The sequence below is a fragment of the Phyllobates terribilis genome, unplaced genomic scaffold (assembly GCF_046119375.1).
Source record: "Phyllobates terribilis strain yellow unplaced genomic scaffold, ASM4611937v1 Scaffold_65__1_contigs__length_7625178, whole genome shotgun sequence".
NCBI classification, from domain to species: Eukaryota; Metazoa; Chordata; class Amphibia; order Anura; family Dendrobatidae; genus Phyllobates; species Phyllobates terribilis.
Window position 1 is genome coordinate 4549747 of NW_027362825.1, and position 22304 is coordinate 4572050.

The 22304-nt window shown below is 40.6% G+C and overlaps 4 non-coding genes across 4 annotated transcripts; all 4 read left to right on the forward strand.

Annotated features, from left to right (window-relative positions):
- The first annotated feature begins 7646 nt into the window (after positions 1 to 7646).
- TRNAF-GAA (transfer RNA phenylalanine (anticodon GAA)) lies at positions 7647 to 7719 on the forward strand. The gene has a single exon. It is a non-coding gene; the product is annotated as a tRNA-Phe (tRNA).
- Positions 7720 to 11444: 3725 nt separating this feature from the next.
- On the forward strand, positions 11445 to 11527 carry TRNAL-CAG (transfer RNA leucine (anticodon CAG)). The gene has a single exon. It is a non-coding gene; the product is annotated as a tRNA-Leu (tRNA).
- Positions 11528 to 12099: 572 nt separating this feature from the next.
- Positions 12100 to 12172, forward strand: TRNAR-CCU (transfer RNA arginine (anticodon CCU)). The gene has a single exon. It is a non-coding gene; the product is annotated as a tRNA-Arg (tRNA).
- Positions 12173 to 16002: 3830 nt separating this feature from the next.
- TRNAF-GAA (transfer RNA phenylalanine (anticodon GAA)) lies at positions 16003 to 16075 on the forward strand. Its single transcript has one exon. It is a non-coding gene; the product is annotated as a tRNA-Phe (tRNA).
- Positions 16076 to 22304: the final 6229 nt, after the last annotated feature.

Sequence of the window (22304 nt, forward strand, 5' to 3'; positions counted from 1 at the left end):
CGGAAAAAAGGCCAAAAGCTGGATAATACTGAGATTTGAACCGTGGAACTGCAAAACCAAAGTTCTACTTATCTGGCCTACACCAGAATCTTTTAAACAGATATATTTGTGTCTGAACAGTCAGCGAGACACTATTACTGTTTTTTTTAACGGAAAAAAGGCCAAAAGCTGAATAATACAGAGATTTGAACGGTGGAACTGCAAAACCAAAGTTCTAGTTATCTGGCCTACACCAGAATCTTTTAAACAGATATATTGGCGTCTGAACAGTCAGGGAGACACCATTACTGTATTTTTTATGGAAAAAAGGCCAAAAGCTGGATAATACAGAGATTTGAACTGTGAAACTGCAAAACCACAGTTCTAGTTATCTGACCTACACCAGAATCTTTTAAACAGATATATTTGTGTCTGAACAGTCAGCGACACACTATTACTGTTTTTTTTACGAAAAAAAAGGCCAAAAGCTGGATAATACAGAGATTTGAACCGTGGAGCTGCAAAACCACAGTTCTAGTTATCTGGCCTACAACAGAATCTTTTAAACAGATATATTTGTGTCTGAACAGTCAGGGAGACCCCATTACTGTTTTTTTATGTAAAAAGGGCCAAAAGCTGGATAATACTGAGATTTGAACCGTGGAAATGCAAAACAAAAGTTCTAGTTATCTGGCCTACTCCAGAATCTTTTAAACAGATATATTTGTGTCTGAACAGTCAGGGAGACACTATTACTGGGGTTTTTTTATGGAAAAAAAGGCCAAAAGCAGGATAATACAGAGATTTGAATCGTGGAACTGCAAAACCAAAATTTTAGTTATCTGGCCTACACCAGAATCTTTTAAATAGATATATTTGTGTCTGAACAATCAGGGAGACTCTATTACTGTTCATTTTACGGAAAAAAGACCAAAAGCTGGATAATACAAAGGTTTGAACCGTGGAACTGCAAAATCAAAGTTATAGTTATCTGGCCTAAACCAGTATCTTTTAAACAGATATATTTGTCTCTGAACAGTCAGGGAGACACTATTACTGTTTTTTTTATGGAAAAAAGGCCAAAAGCTGGATAATGCAGAGATTTGAACCGTGGAACTACCACAGTTCTAGTTATTTGGCCTACACAAGAATCTTTTAAACAGATAAATTTGAGTCTGAACAGTCAGGGAGACACTATTACTGTTTTTTTATACGGAAAAAAGGCCAAAAGATTGATAATACAGAGATTTGAACCTTGGAACTGCAGAACCGCAGTTCTTGCTATCTGGCCTACACCAGAATCTTTTAAACAGATATACTTGTGTCTGAACAGTCAGGGAGACACTTTTACTGTTTTTTTTTATGGAAAAAAGGCCAAAAGCAGGATAATACAAAGATTTGAACCATGGAACTGCAAAACCACAGTTATAGTTATGTGGCCTACACCAGAATCTTTTAAACAGATATATTTGTGTCTGAACAGTCAGCGAGACACTATTACTGTTTTTTTTTTACGGAAAAAAGGCCAAAAGCAGAATAATACAGATATTTGAACCGTGGAACTGCAAAACCACAGTTATAGTTATGTGGCCTACACCAGAATGTTTTAAACAGATATATTTATGTCTGAACAGTCAGGGAGACACTATTACTGTTTTTTTTCATGGAAAAAGGCCAAAAGCAGAATAATACAGAGATTTGAACCGTGGAACTACAAAACCACAGTTCTAGTTATCTGGCCTACACCAGAATGTTTTAAACAGATATATTTGTGTCTGAACAGTCAGGGAGGCACTATTACTGTTTTTTTTACGGAAAATAGACCAAAAGCAGGAAAATACAGAGAGTTGAACTGTGGAACTGCAAAACCACAGTTCTAGCTTTCTAGCCTACACCAGAATCTTTTAAACAGATATATTTGTGTCTGAACAGTCAGGGAGGCACTATTACTGTTTTTTTTATGGAAAAAAGGCCAAAGGCTGGATAATACAGAAATTTGAACCTTGGAACTGCAAAACCACAGTACTAGTTATCTGGCCTACACCAGAATCTTTTAAACAGATATATTTGTGTCTGAACAGTCAGGGTGACACTATTACTGTTTTTTTTACTTAAAAAAGGCCAAAAGCAGGATAATACAGAGATTTGAACCATGGAACTGCAAAACCACAGTTCTAGTTATCTGGCCTACACCAGAATCTTTTAAACAGATATATTTGTGTCTGAACAGTCAGGGAGACACTATTACTGTTTTTTTTACGTAAAAAAGGCCAAAACCAGTAAAATACAGAGATTTGAACCGTGGAACTGCAATATCACAGTGATAGTTATGTGGCCTACACCAGAATGTTTTAAACAGATATATTTGTGTCTGAACAGTCAGGGAGGCACTATTACTGTTTTTTTTTTACGGAAAAACGGCCAAAAGCCGTATAATACAGAGATTTGAACAATCGGACTGCAAAACCAAAAGTTCTAGTTATCTGGCCTACACCAGACTCATTTAAACAGATATATTGATGTCTGATCGGTCACAGACACACTCAATTTTTTGGGGGGTGGGGGAATACCAAAAGGTTAATAAGACGCGTATTTGTACAGTTTGACTGAGGAAAAATAAATAAATACAGGATTTAGATGAAAAAAAAAAGGATTCTTCCTGGCCCCTGAGACCAGGGGATAAGTCTAGCAATTTGACCAGCAGGAGCACACAGTACTGTAATGCACTGTTTGTTGGTATAACCACTGCGTCTCCTATACAGCCTGCCTGCCTGCCTGATATCTGGGATGGATATTAGTCCTGAGAAGGACTGTTCGTTTGATTTGGCAGGCTTTAGAGACCCTACACTACCTATTTCGCACTATATATCTCTCCCTAACTCAGCAGCACTGACCCTACACTCTCTGATCCCGGGCGACTGTGTCCAAGATGGCGGCGCCCGGTTTTAAATACTCGAGGTGACGCTGTGCGTCCAGCCAATCACTGCAATGCCCACAAACAACATGGCTGCGGCATTACAGTGACTGGCTGGCAATCCCTGCATGTTCAATGGCTCTGTAAAGAGCGCCAAACGTGCAGGGCGGAGACCCGAGCTCCCGCCCGAGTAACCCGGAAATGCTCGGTGCTCGCCGAACATCCCGAGTAGTGAGATGCTCGGGCGAGTACCGAGCAGTGTCGAGCATGCTCGCTCAACACTAATCTTAGTACAAAATGTAAGGCGAGAAGGTCCAGCGGTTTTATAGTTGTTATCCGCTACTGGAAAATCCCTTTTCAATGCTCTCGGTGTACAGAATAAAAGAAGAAAAAGATGTAAATCCCAAGCAAGCCCAACTTCTTCTTTCCGAGCGCCATGTTACCTGGGAATCGGGTTACTTTGCTTGTCAAGTGAACGCTGCAGCCCATCAGCAGATCAGATAGATTATCTTTGCTTTCCGATCTGCAGATTACTATGAATCTTCTCCAGAACTGGGAAAAATTTAAAATGATTCCAGCCAAAAAATCTAGTTTTTTGGTTTCATCACAGATTTCCAATTCAGGCCTCAATTTTCCCCTTTGCAACAAAAGAAAGAATTCTGATGGGTGAAGATTTCACCCTGTTTCCATTCGCACCCAGAGTAAGACATGTGAGTGAGACATTGGCCCCATTAGTGCTGACATTTAGCTTTTCCTAAAAATTACACAAAGGAAAATCACTGGAAGGAATAGCAAAAGCAGATTTATTGCCAAACAGCATCTTAATGTTACCTGGATCCCTGCAAATAATTACACTGAAACCAGGAATATTGCTTTTAAAGGGAACCTCTCATCAGGTTTTATACCCCAATCTAATGCTATCTATACAAAGTGCCCAGAATGCCTGATAATAGGCATGCTATTATTTTGAAAATCTGGGTTTAATTTTAGAGAAATATACTGTTTCATTGTTATGCAAATGAGCCACAAGTGCAATGGGCGGGCCCTGCACTTACACTGCTGCCTCTCTTCCCTATTCCCTACCATGGGGAATGATGGCACTGGATCTAGGGTGGGAGAGACAGGTTACCTAATAAATAGTGACCTGCCAATCACTGTCACAAGACAGGCAGTGGGTGTGCAAGGATTTGATTGCATTAACTCAGCCCAGTCATAAAATCTAAAACCTCCTCCAGAAAGGACAGTGAAGCTGGATCAGTCCTTAAAGGGAATCTGTCACCAGGTGGACAACCCCTTTTAGAGGACAAACTATACATACTGTAACTTACAAACCCATGCAAGGAAAGAGGTATCTCCAAGAAGGGAACCAAGGCTTTGTGCATGTCAAGGAACAGGAGCATGACTGCCTGCAGCAATGAATATTCTTGTACCGTCTTAGCCAGTACATAGAAAAATATTAAGATTTGAGAGTCATCAGTGGTTGATACCTTTTAATGGCTAACTGGAAAGATGGTAACAAGTTGCAAGCTTTCGAGACTACTCAGGCCTCTTCATCAGGCATAGTACAACACAAAATCTGAAGAGTCACATATTTATAGACAGTGGGACACAGAAATAATGTAATAGGTGAGACAGGTAACATAAATGTCATTCTACATCAACTAAGGAATGTGGTCCTTAGAACTTTGGGGTCATCATAAACCTGGACCAGACCTTAATCATCGGACAAGAAAACTTTCACAGTCCTTATCTATGAACTAATCCAATATTTACAGCCAGAACTGTTTATCTTTCTCCCACAGTAACAGCTCTGCTGTATGCTACCTGTCTCATCTATTACATTATTTCTGTGTCCCATTGTGTATAACTATGTGACTGTTATACTATGCCTGATGAAGAGGCCTGAGTAGTCTCGGAAGCTTGCAACTTGCTACCATCTTTTCAGTTAGCCATTAAAAGGTATCAACCACTGAGGACTCTCAAATCTTAATATTTTGCAGCAATGAATAGTGGGAAAGACATCTGCTTAACAGCAACCAAGACATCTATGTGGTCCCTGCCAATAATCCCAAATCCAGGATGAGATAAATAGTGAATATTTTGCCAGTAAGGTTAACATCAATATTGATGACAGATATGCGCCTATAATAGGTCAATTAGGTATTGTCCATCCCTGGCTTTTGGCGCACTGAAATGGTTGCTAGTGGTATACTGGGATTGGGCAGAGTGCCAGATTTCAAAACTGTAAAGAAAATCTGGTGAGGGATGAAAACATCAACGAATTCTGTATCATAGCTGGCTGCTGCTTGTTTGTCGGTTTTATAGAATTTAAAGGGAATCTGTGAGCAGTTTTTGGGGGGCTTTTTTTATCTAAGAATAGCATGATATAATAATAATAATCTTTATTTATATAGCGCCAACATATTCCACAGCACTTTGCAATTCAGAGGTTCATATACAACAGTCATAAGTAACAGTTAAAGATAATGCAATAATTAAAGCAAAAATAATGACGACCCTGCTCGTAAGAGCTTACAATCTACAATGATGGATAAGAGCCCCTGATTCCAGTAATGTATCACATACTGTGCAGCTTGTTGCAATTTCAATAAAATCAGTGTTTTATCAGCAGGAGATTATCACTATAGGACATGTAATTCTAATAACCACACTCAAACCGCTGAATGGCAGCTTTCTGCCTATACAGTGTACTCAGAAAGCTTTCAATCAGCAGTTTGGGGGGTTATGCAAAGCTCAGCATTCAGAAAGCTGCTAGATCTGCAGCAGATAAAACAGGGATTTTATCAAAACTACAGCAAGCAGCCCAGCAACTGAAACGTTGCTGAATCAGGGTCTCTGTCCCTACATTATGCTTCTCTCAGATAACAGCAAATACCTGGTGACAGATTCCATTTAAAATCAGCAACAGGGCAAGTTCCAGCCCCATCCTGAATTTTGCCTTTATGGGAGAGAGGACATTGGTGTCTAAATGATGTAAAAATCATGTGCTCCAGCTTAGATGATCATCCTGTTTCCAGAAAGCATGTACATGTGCAGTGTATCATTTAACAGTGGTGATTTATGGCTGTTTTTAAAACCATTAAAGATGACCTATCACCGAGTCAAAAGTTTCCAGTTTTCGCCCCTTGTTTTATTCCCGCTGATCCCCTCATTATTCCTTTTTTTTTAATCTGCCATACAGTTCCAGAGATCTGGAATCTTTATGTTACTGCATATTTTTCTGTTCTTTGCCAAAGGGGTGTGGCTCACAGGATTCTCTGTGGGTGTGTCTTTAGGCTGCTCTGCATTATTACCCTGCGAGCAACGCCCCCTTGGTAAAAGACAAAAAATTATCACTAAACAAAAATGCCCATATCTCAGGAACTGGATGGTGAATTTCAAAGAGCAAAAAGCGGTAAACTCAGGGGAACAGTGGGAATCAAATAGGGGCAAAAACTGCTCAGTTCTGACCTTGGGACGGGTCCTCGTGAAGGTGTTTCTCTGTACAGTAAAGTGCAGTATTTTGTCTGTTCTAAATACAATAAAAAGGTCTTATAACAAATTGTGGTTATTTCTATCCTGACTTCTCCAGTCTTGTATCACTGTCAATATGCTGATAGAACTTTCTATATTTCCACTAGGAAAATTAATGTTAAGGCTATGTGCCCACGATGCAGAAATGCTCAGGATTTTTCCTGAGCGTTTCTGCATCTCCCTGGCAGAAAAAAACGCATGCGGATTGTACATGCGGATTGTACATGCGGATTGTACATGCGGATTGTACATGTGGATTGTACATGCGGATTGTATATGTGGATTGTACATGCGGATTGTACATGCGGATTGTACATGCGGATTGTACATGCGGATTGTATATGCGTTTTTCCTGCCAGGGACATGCGGATGTGAAGCGTTCTTCACTTGCATTTCCGCATGCGGGTTGTCAAGCGCTTTCCAAACGATTTTAGCATCACTTGGAAAGTGCTTGACAACTTGGTCACACTATATAAATCCATGCAAACGGCTTGGATTTATATACTGTGACCGAAAGAATGGTAAAAAATAAAAAAATATATATATACTTACCCTCTGATGGCCCCCGGTGTCTTGCTTCTCTCCGTTCTCCCTTGCCGGCAGCGGTAGACTGAAGGACCTGCCGACTTCAGCATCGCGTGACCCGTCACATGACTATGACGTCAGCGCAGGTCCTTCAGTCCATCGCGAGCTGCCAGCATGCGAGGAGGAGCACAGCGCGGGCCGCCAGAAGGTAAGTATATATTTATTTTTTATTTTATTCTTTTTTTTTACAGTTTTCTATGGTACCCAGGTCCGGAGGAGAGTCTCCTCTCCTCTACACCCGGGTACCATCCGCACATTAGAAAGCATGGAATGCGCATCTACATATACAGTGATGCGTAATCCATGCAATCTAATGCAAGTCAATGGCGGCGAAAACGCAGCGCTTCCGCAAAATAATTGGTAGTGCTGCGTTTTTTTCCGCAATGATAATCCGCAGTGGAAATTTCTGCACCATGTGCACAGCACATGCGGATTATCATTGGGGAATATTGCAGGCCTTCTACCGAGCGTTTTTTAAGCATTTCTGCAGTGTTTTTGCCGCTGCGGAAATGCTTAAAAAACGCATCGTGGGCACACAGCCTTAGAACTGCCGGTGATATAAAAATATAATTTTCTTTTATTGAAACTTTTCTAGACCTCGGTTTACACTGTTGAAGTTTACAGAACATCACCAGCCAAAATAGCTCAGTTGGGAGAGTGTTAGACTGAAGATCTAAAGGTCCCTGGTTCGATCCCGGGTTTCGGCAAGAGGAAAAACATCTTTTAAAGAATATTTTTACATTTTCTTCTGCATATAAATAAATAAATTTTGAAGCAATGAAAAAAACATTTTTTAATTTCTTTACTAATTTGAATAGCATAAAAATAAAGTTCAAGACTGTGTTCACATGATGCGTTCCCAATGCTTTTTTTTTTTTGCAAAATTAAAAAATATAGTAAAAACGCATCAGTTTACTGCATTGTCATTTTTGTTTGGGAATGTATTGGGTGAACAAGTTCTTAGGGTGAATCCAGTGGTGTTTTTCCAAAATATAGGACCCTCAAAGTCACTTCAACACTGACTAGGTTTGTAAAAAATAGGACTTGGACATTTTCTTAAATTTTCTTAAAAAAAAAATTAAATCTTGCTGCTAAATTTTAACTTTTCTAACATCCAAACGAAATAAAAGGAGGTTTGGGAAATGATGCTGACATAAAGTAGACAAATACAGTGGGTAAAAAAGTATTTAGTCAGCCACCAATTGTACAAGTTCTCCCACTTAAAAAGATGAGAGAGGCCTGTAATTGCCATCATAGGTAGACCTCAACTGTGAGAGACAAAATGGGAAATCAAATCCTAAAAATCACATTGTCTGATATGGAAAGAATTTTTTTTTCACTTTTTGGTGGAAAATAAGTACAGTTATATGAAAAAGTTTGGGCACCCCTATTAATCTTAAGCTTAGTGTTTTATAAAAAATTGGTGTTTTTTCAACAGCTATTTCAGTTTGATATATGTAATACATGTTGGACACAGTAATGTTTCTGCCTTGAAATGAGGTTTATTGTACTAACATAAAATGTGCAATCTGCATTCAAACAAAATTTGACAGGTGCATAAGTATGGGCACCTCACCAGAAAAGTGACATTAATATTTAGTAGATCCTCCTTTTGCAAAAACAACAGCTTCCAGTCGCTTCCTGTAGCTTTTAATGAGTTCCTGGATCCTGGATGAAGGTATTTTTGACCATTCCTCTTTACAAAACAATTCCAGTTCAGTTAAGTTTGATGGTCGCCGAGCATGGACAGCCCTCTTCAAATGATCCCACAAATGTTCAATGATATTCAGGTCTGGGGACAGGGATGGCCATTCCAGAACATTATAATTGTTCCTCTGCATGAATGCCTGAGTAGATTTGGAGCGGTGTTTTGGATCATTGTCTTGCTGAAAGATCCATCCCCTGCGTAACTTCAACTTTGTCACTGATTCTTGAACATTATTGTCAAGAATCTGCTGATACTGAGTGGAATCCATGCGTCACTCAACTTTAACAAGATTCCCGGTGCCGGCATTGGCCACACAGCCCCAAAGCATGATGGAACCGCCACCAAATTTTACTGTGGGTAGCAAGTGTTTTTCTTGGAATGCTGTGTTTTTTTGCCGCCATGCATAACGCCTTTTTGTATGACCAAACAACTCAATCTTGGTTTCATCAGTCCACAGGACCTTCTTCCAAATAGAAATTGGCTTCTCCAAATGTGCTTTTGCATACCTCAGCCACTCTGTTTGTGGCGTGCTTGCAGAAATGGCTTCTTTCGCATCACTCTCCCATACAGCTTCTCCTTGTGCAAAGTGTGTTGTATAGTTGACCGATGCACAGTGACACCATCTGCAGCAAGTTGATGCTGCAGCTCTCTGGAGGTGGTCTGAGGATTGTCCTTGACTGATCTCACCATTCTTCTTCTCTGCCTTTCTGATGTTTTTCTTGGCCTGCCACTTCTGGCCTTAACAAGAACTGTCCCTGTGTTCTTCCATTTCCTTACTATGTTCCATACAGTGGAAACTGACAGGTTAAATCGCTGAGACAGCTTTTTGTATCCTTCCCCTGAACAACTATGTTGAATAATCTTTGTTTTCAGATCATTTGACAGTTGTTTTGAGGAACCCATGATGCCACTCTTCAGAGGAGATTCAAACAGGAGAACAACTTGCAAGTGGCCACTTTAAGTAGCTTTTCTCATGATTGCATACACCTGGCTATGAAGTTCAAAGCTCAATGAGGTTACAAAACCAAAAAAGTGCTTTAGTAAGTAATAAAAAGTAGGTAGGAGTATTTAAAACAAGAAAATGATAAGGGTGCCCATACTTATGCACCTGTCAAATTTTGTTTGAATGCAGATTGCACATTTTCTGTTAGTACAATAAACCTCATTTCAAGGCAGAAACATTACTGTGTCCAACAGTTATTACATATATCAAACTGAAATAGCTGTTGCAAAAACACCAATTTTTATAAAACATTAAGCTTAAGATTAATAGGGGTGCCCAAACTTTTTCATATAACTGTATTTGGTCAATTACAAAAGTTCATCTCAATACTTTGTTATATATCCTTTGTTTACAATGACAGAGGTCAAACATTTTCTGTAAGTCTTCACAAGGTTGGCACACACTGTTGCTGGTATGTTGGCCCATTCTTCCATGCAGATATCCTCTAGAACAGTGATGTTTTGGGGCTGTCGCTGGGCAACACGGACTTTCAACTCCCTCCAAAGGTTTTCTATAGGGTTTAGATCTGGAGACTAGCTAGACCACTCCAGGACCTTGAAATGCTTCTTACAAAGCCACTTCATTACCTTGGCGGTGTGCTTGGGATCATTGTCATGCTGAAAGACCCAGCCCTGTTTCATCTTCAATCTTCAAGAATTTTTTTCTCGTTACGCCGTTTACCGATCGGATTAATTCTTTTTTTATATTGATAGATCGGGTGATTCTGGACGCAGCGATACCAAATATGTGTATGTGTTTTTTTTATTATTATTTTATTTTGAATGGGGTGAAAGGGGGGTGATTTAAACTTTTATATATTTTTTATTTTTTTAATATTTTTAAAAACATTTTTTTTACTTTTTGCATGCTTCTATAGTCTCCATAGGATACTAGAAGCAGCAACTGTCCGATCGTCTCTGCTACATAGAGGTGATGAACAGATCACCTCTATGTAGCAGAAATGCTCCTGTGCTTATGAGCACCAACCACTAGGTGACGCTCATAGCGATCAGTACATGACAACCTCTGGGGTCTGCTGCAGACCCAGGGTTGTCATGCCCACCCATCAGTGACCCGCGATCACGTGAAGGAGTCACCGATGGGCGGGGTAAGTAACGCACTTCCAGAGCGGCGCTGTTAAATGCCGCTGTCAGAGTTTGACAGTGGCATTTAACATTTTAACAGCTGTGGTGGATCGCGATTCCACCCGCGGCTGTTGCGGGCACATGTCAGCTGTAAAAATCAGCTGACATGTGCCTGGTTCAGTGTGGGCTCACCACCGGAGCCCGCGCTCAACGGGGGATGACAGTCTGGTGCATACTATTATGCCCCAGGCTGTAAAGGGGTTAAGGATATAAGCATTCAAAGTTTGAAAATGACAAATTTCTCAAACTTTTCAGCAAACTTTAGATATTTTCACAAACAAAGCTAAAAACATATTGACTTAAATTTACCGCTAACATAAAGGACAATATGTCACAAATAAACGCTTTCAAAATTATTAAGATATGTTGTAGTGTTCCAGAATTATTAACACAAAGAGTGACACTTGTCAGATTGAAAAAAATGAGCTTGGTCGTTAATCTCAAAAGTGGCTCTGTCACTAAGGGGTTAAAGATCAATAATAAAAATAAATTATGCTACATTTCCATTCATGATAAACACTGATCATCTTTTTGCTGACTGGTTTGGAAACAGTTAATTCACAGCATTCAGCAGCAGTCAGGATGGCCGAGCGGTCTAAGGTGCTGCGTTCAGGTCGCTGTCTCCTCTGGAGGTGTGGGTTCGAATCCCACTTCTGACATCAGTTCTTTTCCTTCCTGACATTGTACAGCTTCTCTCCTGTAATTGATTAGTACATGTTAGAACACATAATAACACTGAAATCTTATATAGAATTTATATGGTAACGCAGCATTGAGCCACGGACCTTCAGCTCTTCTCCCTAAGCTTCTTTTAACTAATTTCAGCCTACAATGATTTCTTAAAGGGACATCTAAGGAATCGAGAATTAAACAAACATTTATTTGTGAGACAACACCTTTAACCCAATCCCTGCCATTGATATGGTATATTATAATGAGGATATGATGAAGCCTAATCCTATATCATACTGTGATCCGACCCCATATCGTATCGACAATCAGTGATGACCTGTCTGATCACATTCCTTACTTTACAGCGCAGTTATGTGAGCACTAACACCTGTATATACGGGAATATAGATATACAGAGCTTTACTACATTACTGCAAACAAAATAAACCAATCCCTGTGTGGTATTAAAAGAATAAAGGAACATCAGCTAAAAAACATTTCCACTGATTTATGAAATGTGAAAAAAGTCCAGGTAATGTGAGCAATCAGCCCCCACTAAGCCCCAGTGGCCTAATGGATAAGGCACTGGCCTCCTAAGCCAGGGATTGTGGGTTCGAGTCCCATCTGGGGTGCTTCATAAGCTTTTTCTTCAACATTTTTTATCTTCCTACATTTCTTTATTGTCTCCATTATGTTAAGGGTAATGTTTGCACTAAGAGCAACTTTCTTGAATTTTACCAGTGATTGTCCTTTATCTACTATAAATTCAGGTATTGCTGATTGTATTATCGACTCTTCTACAAAGAGTTAATATCTTGGTAGAAAATGTATGGCGGGAAGGTCCAGCGGTTTGGAGCTACGTTCACACATCATGTTTTTTTCAACGTTTTTTGATGCATTTCTTTATGCAAATTTTCTGTTGCGTTTTACAGTACCAGCAAAGTCTATGAGATTCCAGAAATCTCATGCTCATATCATGTTTCTTTATCAGGATTTTGTGCCTTGGTTGAGTTTTTTTGCAAAATATAGCATGTCACTTCTTTCAGTGTTTTTTTCAGCAATTTTTCACCCATTGGAAATAATGGGTGATGAAAAAAATGCTGAAAAAACGCACCAAAAACGCAGGTGTCAGGGTTTTCAGTGTTTTTTCAGCATTTTTTGTGTCAAAACCAGAATGAGACTTTTTTTCACTGAACTTTATGTACATGCATAAAAGAGACAAAAGGACAGTTAAAAAACGCACCAAAAAACAAGCAAAAAAGCAAGAAAATCCCGAACAAACCTCCTGGCAAGAGATCAGGTTTTGCTGCAGAATAAAAAGGCAGCAAAAACGCAATGTGTGAATATACCCTCAAAGGGTTTGTCCACTACTGGAAAATCCCTTTTCAATGTTCTCGGTGTACAGAATAAAAGAAGTAAAAACTGTAAATCCCAAACAAACCCAACTTCTTCTCTCCGAGCGCCATGTTACCTGGGGATCTGGTTACTTTGCTTGTCAAGTGAACGCTGCAGCCCATCAGCAGATCAGATAGATTATCTTTGCTTTCCCATCTGCAGATTACTATGGATCTTCTCCAGAACTGGGAAAAATCCAAAATGATTCCAGCCAAAATAATCTAGTTTATTGGTTTCATCACAGATTCCAATTCAGGCCTCAATCTTCCCCTTTGCAGCAAAAGAAATAATTCTGATGGGTGAAGATTTCATCCTGTTTCCATTCGCACCCAGAGTAAGACATGTGAGTGAGACATTGGCCCCATTAGTGCAGACATTTTGCTTGTCATAAATTTACACATTGGAAAATCACTGGTAGGAATAGCAAAAGCAGTTTATTGCCAAACAGCATCTTAATGTTACCTGGATCCCTGCAAATAATTACTCTGAAATCTGGAATATTGCTCTTAAAGGGAACCTCTCATCAGGTTTTACACCCCAAACTAATGACATTTTTATAAAGTCCCTGTAATGCTGATCACAGAAATACCATTATTTTGAAAATCCAGGTTTACATTTTAGAGAAATGTACTGTTTAATTGTTATGCAAATGAGCAACAAGTGCAGTGGGCGGGGCCTGCACTTACACTGCTGCCTCTCTTCAGAGACAGTGGACAGTGAAGCTGGACCACTGAGCAACAGTCCAGGTCTTTTTCTCCTTGGCCCAGGTAAGACGCTTCTGGCGTTGTCTATTGGTCATGAGTGGCTTGACACAAGGAATGTGACACTTGTAGCCCATGTGCTGGATACGTCTGTGTGTGGTGGCTCTTGAAGCAATGACTACAGCAGCAGTCCACTCCTTGTGAATCTCCCCCAAATTTTTGAATGGCCTTTTCTAAACAATCATTTCAAGGCTGCGGTTATCCCGGTTGTTTGTGCACCTTTTTCTACCACACTTTTTCCTTACACTCAACTTTCCATTAATATGCTTGAATACAGCCCTCTGTGAACAGCCAGCTTCTTTAGCAATGACCTTTTGCGGCTTACCCTCCTTGTGGGGTGTGTCAATGACTGCCTTCTGGACATCTGTCAAGTCAGCAATCTTCCCCATGATTGTGGAGCCTACTGAAATAGACTAAGGGACTTTTTTTTAAACACCTAGGAAGCCTTTGCTGGTATTATTTGTTAATTATTCTAATTTGCTGAGATAATGACTTGTGTTTTCATTGGCTGTAAGCCATAATCATCAACATTAACAGAAATAAACACTTGAAATAGATCACTCTGTTTGCAATGACTCTATATAATATACGAGTTTCACTTTTTGTATTAAAGAACTGAAATAAATTAACTTTTTGATGATATTCTAATTTTGTGAGAAGCACCTGTACATACTGTAATAGGTCAATTAGGTATTGTCCATCGCTGGCTTTTGGCGCACTGAAATGGTTGCTAGTGGTATACTGGGATTGGGCAGAGTGTCAGATTTCAAAACTGTAAAAAAATCTGTTGAGGGATGAAGACATCAGCGAATTCTGTATCATAGCTGGCTGCTGCTTGTTTGTTGGTTTTATAGAATTTAAAGTGAATCAGTCAGCAGTTTTTTTTTATCTGAGAGTAACATGATGTAATAATAATATTCTTTCTTTATATAGCGCCAACATATTCCAGAGCACTTTACAATTCAGAGGTTCATATACAACAGTTATAAGCAACAGTTAAAGATAATACAATAATTAACCACTTCGCGCCAGAGCCTGTTTTTGCCTTCGTGACCAGGCCAATTTTTTCAATTCTGACCACTGTCACTTTATGAAGTAATTACTCTGAAACGCTTCAATGGATTCCCCTCATTCTGAGACTGTTTTTTTGTGACATATTGTACTTCATGATAGTGGTAAAATTTCTTTGATATCACTTGCGTTTATTTGTGAAAAAATCAGAAATTTGGCAAAAATTTTGAAAATTTTGCAATTTTCAAACTTTGAATTTTCATGCCCTTAAATCAGAGAGATATGTTATCCAAAATAGTTAATAAATAACATTTCTCACATGTCCACTTTACATCAGCACAATTTTGGAACCAAAAGTTTTTTTTGTTAGGAAGCTAAAAGGGTTAAAAGTTGACCAGCAATTTCTCATTTTTCCAGCAAAATTTACAAAACATTTTTTTTAGGGACCACATCATATTTGAAGTCACTTTGAGAGGTCTTTATGACAGAAAATACCCAAAAGTGAACCATTATAAAAACTGCTTTGGCGTCTAAATGATGTAAAAATCATGTGCGCCAGTTTAGATGATCATCCTGTTTCCAGAAAGCATGTACATGTGCAGTGTATCATTTAGCAGTTGTGATTTATGGCTGTTTTTAAAACCATTAAAGATGACCTATCACCGGGTCAAAAGTTTCCAGTTTTCGCCCCTTGTTTTATTCCCGCTGCTCCCCTCATTATTCCTTTTTTTTTAACCTGTCATACAATTCCAGAGATCTGGGATCTTTATGTTAGTGAAAAATTTTCTGTTCTTTGCCAAAGGGGTGTGGCTCACAGGATTCTCTGTGGGCGTGTCTTTAGGCTGCTATGCATTATTACCCTGTGAGCAACGCCCCCTTGGTAAAAGACATAAAAAAATTATCGCTAAATAAAAATGCCCATATCTCAGGTACTGGATGGGGAATTTCAAAGAGCAAAAAGTGGTAAACTCAGGGGAACAATGGGAATAAAATAGGGGCAAAAACTGGTCAGTTCTGACCTTGGGACGGGTCCTCGTGAAGGTGTTTCTCTGTACAGTAAAGTGCAGTATTTGGTCTGTTCTAAATACAATAAAAAGGTCTTATAACAAATTGTGGGTATTTATATCCTGACTTCTCCACTCTTGTATTATTGTCAATATGCTGCTAGAACTTTTCTATTTTTCCACTAGGAAAATTAATTTTTAGAACTGCCGGTGATATAACAATATAATTTTCTTTTATTGAAACTTTTTTAGACCTCAGTTTACACTGTTGAAGTTTACAGCTCATCACCAGCTGAAATAGCTCAGTTGGGAGAGCGTTAGACTGAAGATCTAAAGGTCATTGGTTTGATCGCGGGTTTCGGCATATGGAGAGGTATTTTTTTAAAGAATGCTTTTACATTTTCCTCTGCGTTTATTTTTTCCAGGACTCCACAATTCACAGATCATAAAGACACTTAATATCATAATTTTAAAAATGGCAATCATGGTTTACAAAGTGGACAATATGACAACTGCAACATTTCATTACTAATTGTTATTTCCAAATCAAAACTAAACTGATAAAAAATCCAGAAATGTATATGACTCTTTCTAATGAAAGGCTAAAATGCCTATTTTAATTTTTTACTGATACGTAGATGTCTAGTTTTGTTGGAGTTTTTTTATTAGTATTTTGTGTTATAAGGAATATGTATTGCAGCAAAGAAAAAAATATTTTTTTAATTTCTTTACTAATTTGAATGGCATAAAAATAAAGTTCAAGACTGTGTTCACATGATGCGTTTCCAATGCATTTTTTGCTGTAAACGTAAAAAATATTGTAAAAGCACATCAGTTTTACTGCGGTGTCATTTTTGTTTGGGAATGCATTGTGTGAACAAGTTCTTAGGGTGAATCCAGTGGTGTTTTTCCAAAATATTGGCCCCTCAAAGTCACTTCAAAACTGACTAGGTCTGTAAAAAATAGAACTTGGAAATTTTCTTAAATTTTCTTAAAAAAAAAATTAAATCTTGCTGCTAAATTTTAACCTTTCTAACATCCTAATGAAATAAAAGGAGGTTTGGGAAATGATGCTGACATAAAGTAGACAAATAGGAAATGTTATTTATTAACTTGTTTGGTTGTCTGACGAGTTGATTTTAGGATATAAGCAGTTAAAGTTAAACAATTGGTAACATTTAAAAATTTTCAGCAAACTTTAGATATTTTCACAAGAAAAACTAAAAACATATTGACCTCAATTTGCTGTTAATATAAGGCTGTGTGCCCACGTAGCGTTTTTCAAGCGTTTATGCTGCGGAATTTCCGCAGCGGAAACGCTTGTGAAACGCTAGGTAATCCGCACCCCATGGTCCCCAAGGGGATTCCGCATGTTCTATGCACATGCTGTGGATTTTTCCGCAGCGTTTATGCTGCGTACAAAAATCCGCAGCATGTCATTTAATTTTGCGGAAGCGCAGCGGAACTCCCGCCATTGACTTGCATTGAGACGCACAGAAACCGCGACTGTACATTTTTACAAGCGGCTTCTATGCATCTCTATGTGCGGATGGTACCCAGTTCTGGAGGAGAGGAGACTCTCATCCAGACCTGGGTACCATTGTACCTGTAAAAAAAGAATAAAATAACAAAGTTTATATTCACCTGTCCGGTGGCTTGTCTCTGAATGCCGGCATCGCTTGAGGACCTGCGGTGACGTCACAGTCATGTGACCGCAGGCCCTTCACCGCTCTGTCTCGCGATATGCTGGCAGCCGGGAACCAGACAGGAACGAGCGCTGCAGCCACGCCGGGGCCTCGGGGGTGAGTATAGCTTTATTTGTTTTAATTTTTACGGTTCACACTGTATAAATCCATGCTGTTTGCATGGATTTATACAGTGTGACCTAGTTGTCAAGCACTTTCCAAGTGATGCTATCGCCTGGAAAGTGCTTGTCAATCTGCATGCGGAAACGCATGTGAACCCGCATGTGGATCCGCATGTATTCTGCAAGAAAAACGCATGCACAATCTGCATGCGTTTTTTTCTGCCAGGGAGATGCAGAAATGCTGCAGAAATTTTCTGCTTCATTTCTGCATCGTGGGCACATAGCCTAAAGTACAATGTGTCACGGAAAAACACTTTCAGAATCACGGGGATATGTTAAGCATTCCAGAGTTGTTACCACATAAAGTGACACGTGTCAGTTTTAAAAAATGTGGCTTTGGTCGCTAAGCTCAAAATTGGCTCCGTCACTAAGGAATTAAAAATGAATATTGAAATAAAATAAATCATGATATATTTCCTTTCATCACAAGTAATGCTCATCTTTCTGTTGCTTAGCTTAGAAAAAGTTAATTTACTCAAACCAGCGGAAGTCAGGATAGCTGAGCTGTCTAAGCCGCTGCATTCACATCACAGTCTCCTCTGGAGGCGTGGGTTCGACTCCCAATTCTGACATGAATATTTTTTTCAAGAAATTGTACAGCTTCTCTCCTGTTATTGATTAGTTGTGGGTCCTCTATTGGCGGCAATCTCAAAATCGATCACTAAAAGTAGAATATTTCGAGAGGTATAGTTTTTAGTGATGAGCGAACACTAAAATGCTCGGGTACTTGTTGCTCGGGTAGAGCAAATTGGAATACTCGGGTGCTCGACCCGAGCAACGAGCCGAATGTCAGTCTATGGGAAACTCGAGCATTTTTCAGGCGGCTCCCCCTGGCGGTCTGCAGAGGGCCTAAAAATTGTCCAAATTGATGGGAACAGTGCTCAAATGACATGGGAACAGCATGGGGAAGACCCCTGGAAGCATTTCTGACTCCCATGTCACTGCTGTTAACAACGTTGTCAGAGTATTACGCCACTTTTACGGACTCACAATAAAACATACAAAAACAAAACCAAAATGGATTTTCCTGGTAAATATGTTAAGGAACATACTTTCCAGGGTAATGACTTGTATAGAAGGCAAAATAAATAACCAAAACCAAAAATACTCCTCCACACCTTGGGCTATGTTCACACGTTGCGTTTTTGATGTGTTTTTGCACTTTTGCATTGTTTTCAACCAAGACAAATGAATTCACCAGAAAATGTAATTTTAACATTTTACAACCTTATCTGGCCATGTGGTGTGTGACACATCATCAGACACAAGCATACAGTGCTGAAAAGACATGGGAACAGCATGGGGAAGACCTCTGGAAGCATCTCTGACTTCCAGGTCACTGCCTAAAAGTGTGCCTATCATAAGTGAAACTTGGCGCATGTGAAGATGCCTCCCGCCATGCACCTGTCGTTGCAGACTTGCAACAATCACCATCCACGTCCTTGTCCCACTGCAGCGTTCAGTTGTCCCTTCCCCATTCCTTGGAATGCAAGCACAAGTAAGCAGGCAGCCAGCCACCGACCCACAGGCTGCAATACTATGCTGCCAAATTTTTGACAGCTGCTTACACTTGAAATGTGGCCTTTTAAGCTCGTGGAGGTGGAAGCTTTTCACAACCTCATGCCGGTAGCGGCCGGGTGTTCATACTCGGTCCCCAGCCGCCACTATTTTTCCCGGTATCGCCTCCGCCTTCCACAAGCACGGGTCCCACAACATTACCCGTGCCCTCCTCAGTGCACTTACTGGGAAGGACCACCTAACCACAAACACGTGAACAGGTGAATGTGGCCAGGGACGGTACGGAGCCAGTCCACAACTTTTTTTTGCTGACAGTTGTCTTTAGCTCGGTGAAAGGACTGGCATAGAGGGAAACCCTATCTAGCCTGCATGTCATTTCTCACAGGAAGTCCTGTAATGAAGCTTGTTGCAGAAGCAATGGCAGCCCGTCCAACATCAATTCGCCCTTGTTGGTGGTGCTTTGACACACACACACACACACCTTTCTTCGCGCATTTATTTTCTTAAATACAGAGTTGGACAATGGCTTGATCTGTAATGCGGTTTGAGAAATAACATTCATAAGCATGGCCGATCCACATCAAAAAAGCAGCTATAGAGTGTCCGGGAACCTTCCCCCACACTTTTCTTAGCCAGGGCTGCTTTTCGGCAGGGTTAAACGGGCCCACCAGAGAACCGGAGACTCCTCCAGCGGGCCCTGGCTTCTCCTTCAGGAGAGTTCATAGTGCCGAGGTGAGGCCATGATGATGATCGAGGCCACCATCTGCTTAGTTTTCTGTTACTTGGAATGCAAGTGCAAGTATGCAGCCAGCCACCCACCCACAGGCCGCAACACTAAACTGCCAGATTTCTGGGCAGCTTTTTGCACTTGAAATATGGCCTTTTAAGCTCGTGGAGGTGGAAGCTTTTCACAACCTTATGCCGGCGGCGGCTGGGTGTCCATACTCGGTCCCCAGCCACCACTATATTTCCCGGTATCGCCTCCGCCTTCCACAAGCACGGGTCCCACAACATTACCCGTGCCCTCCTCAGTGCACTTACTGGGAAGGACCACCTAACCACAAACACGTGGACAGGTGAATGTGGCCAGGGATGGTACAGAGCTAGTCCACAACTTTTTTTGCTGACAGTTGTATTTAGCTCGGTGAAAGCACTGGCATAGAGAGAAACCTTATCTAGCCTGCATGTCATTTCTCCCAGGAAGTCCTGTAAAGCCGCTTGCACTTGAAATGTGGCTTTTTAGGCCCATGGAGGCGGAAGCTTTTCACAACCACATGCCTCGTGTCCATACTCGGTCCCCAGCCGTCACTATTTCTCCCGGTGTTGTCTCCGTCTTCTACATGCACGGGTCCCTGAACATTACTGCTGGTACTTTTCTGGGGGAATTTGCTTGCCTCCTACCAGTCTGGAATATTTCCAGCAAACTATGGTACGACGCCATGGTATTAGCACTGCCCCCAGAACCAGTAGCGAAGCCATCCCCAATTTCCTTCTCAGGAATTTTATTTGGTAGACTGAGTGGCTGCCCAAATACATTTTCTCATAAAGGAGCTGAAGATAGAGTGGCAGCAGGTGCAAGTTTCTCCTGCCTGTTAAATATTAGAGGGTGAACGGCAGCATATTGGATCAGTGGTTGGCACTGAAGACTTGCAGTGCTGGGAGCCTGGGTTCAAATCCCAGTAAAGACAACAACTGCAAGGACTTTGTTTGTTCTCCCTGTGTTTGCATGGGTTTCCACCTCTGTAAAAAAGCAGCCATAGAGTGTCCAGGAACCTTTCCACACACTTTTCTTAGCCAGGACTGCTTCTCGGCATGGTTGGACGGTCCCACCAGAGAATCCTCTGGTGAGCCTTGGCTTCTGCCTCAGGAAAGTTCATGATAGAGCTAACTTTGCAGCTGCTATGGGGCTCTTGAGCAGGGGAGAAAGGTTAGCCCTCAGAATCAAGTCTTCTGATGGGCACAATGTTTTTCAATCTGAAACAGCTTCTCAGTGGGAGTTGTATTTCACCACAGCCATATTCTTTAGCTCGGTGAAAGGACTGGCATAGAAGGAAACCGTATCTACCCCGGCTGTAATTTCTCCGTCACCAGGTTCCGACCATTGTCACACACGACCATGCCTGGCTGTATGTTCAGCGGTGAGAGCCACAGATCAGGCTGCTGTGTTACAGCTTTCAACAACTCTGCAGCGCTGGGCGGTTTTTCAATTAAGCACTAAGCATGTTATCTTCAGCACAGCCAGTTGCCGCTTGGCCAAGGCAGTGCTGTCACCTTGTGACTGATGTGGTCATTTCGGAGATGGAGAAGGAGGTGCTTGAGCTGAACAATGTGATTACATTGCTGTTAAATTGGTGACACTGTTTTTTATACTAAAGAAAGATCCTATTGTTTTGTTTTTTTTTACGTTTTTTTTTTAAGACAAATGCATTCACCGGGAAATGTCATTTTAACATTTTACAACTTTATCTGGCAATGTGGTGTGTGACACATCATCAGACACTTCCTGTTTTATTTATGATGGAGGGACTCTGAAAGTCATAAAGCCTATTTTTATAGGGACATCAGACGGCCCTTACTATTCTTAAAAGGCCAGTAGTTGGCCCTAGCTATTGTTAGAGAGCCATAAGCCGGCTATACTTTTTTGTTCCCATTAATAACAAGTGGGTCTCCTATGCTGTTATTGCATATCCAGTGACTGCAAGGTCTGCCAAAAATTTGGATGCAACCCAATACCTCTTTGAAGAGACATAGAGGAGGGTCTCAGTAAAAAAAATGTTCCCATTATAAAGGAGCGGGTTTCCTATAAGTGGTAATGCCCATGCTGTGACTGCAAGGGCTCTCAAAATTTGGGATAAACCCTCCTAAGAATTTAAAGACACATAGAGCAGGGCCACAGTAACAAGGTACAACATGTTCCCATTAGAAAGGAGAGGGTCTGCTATACAGTTATAGGGTATGCAGTGAGTCCAACGGCTGACAATTTTAGGAAAAACCCCACTAACAATTTAAAGACACACAGAGCAGGGCCACAGTACAAGGTACGACATGTTCCCATTAGAAAGGAGAGGGTCTGCTATACAGTTATAGGGTATACTGTGAGTCCAACAGCTGACAATTTTAGGAAAAGCCCCACTAAGAATTTAAAGACACATAGAGCATGGCCACAGTAACAAGTACGACATGTTCCCATTAGAAAGGAGAGAGTCTG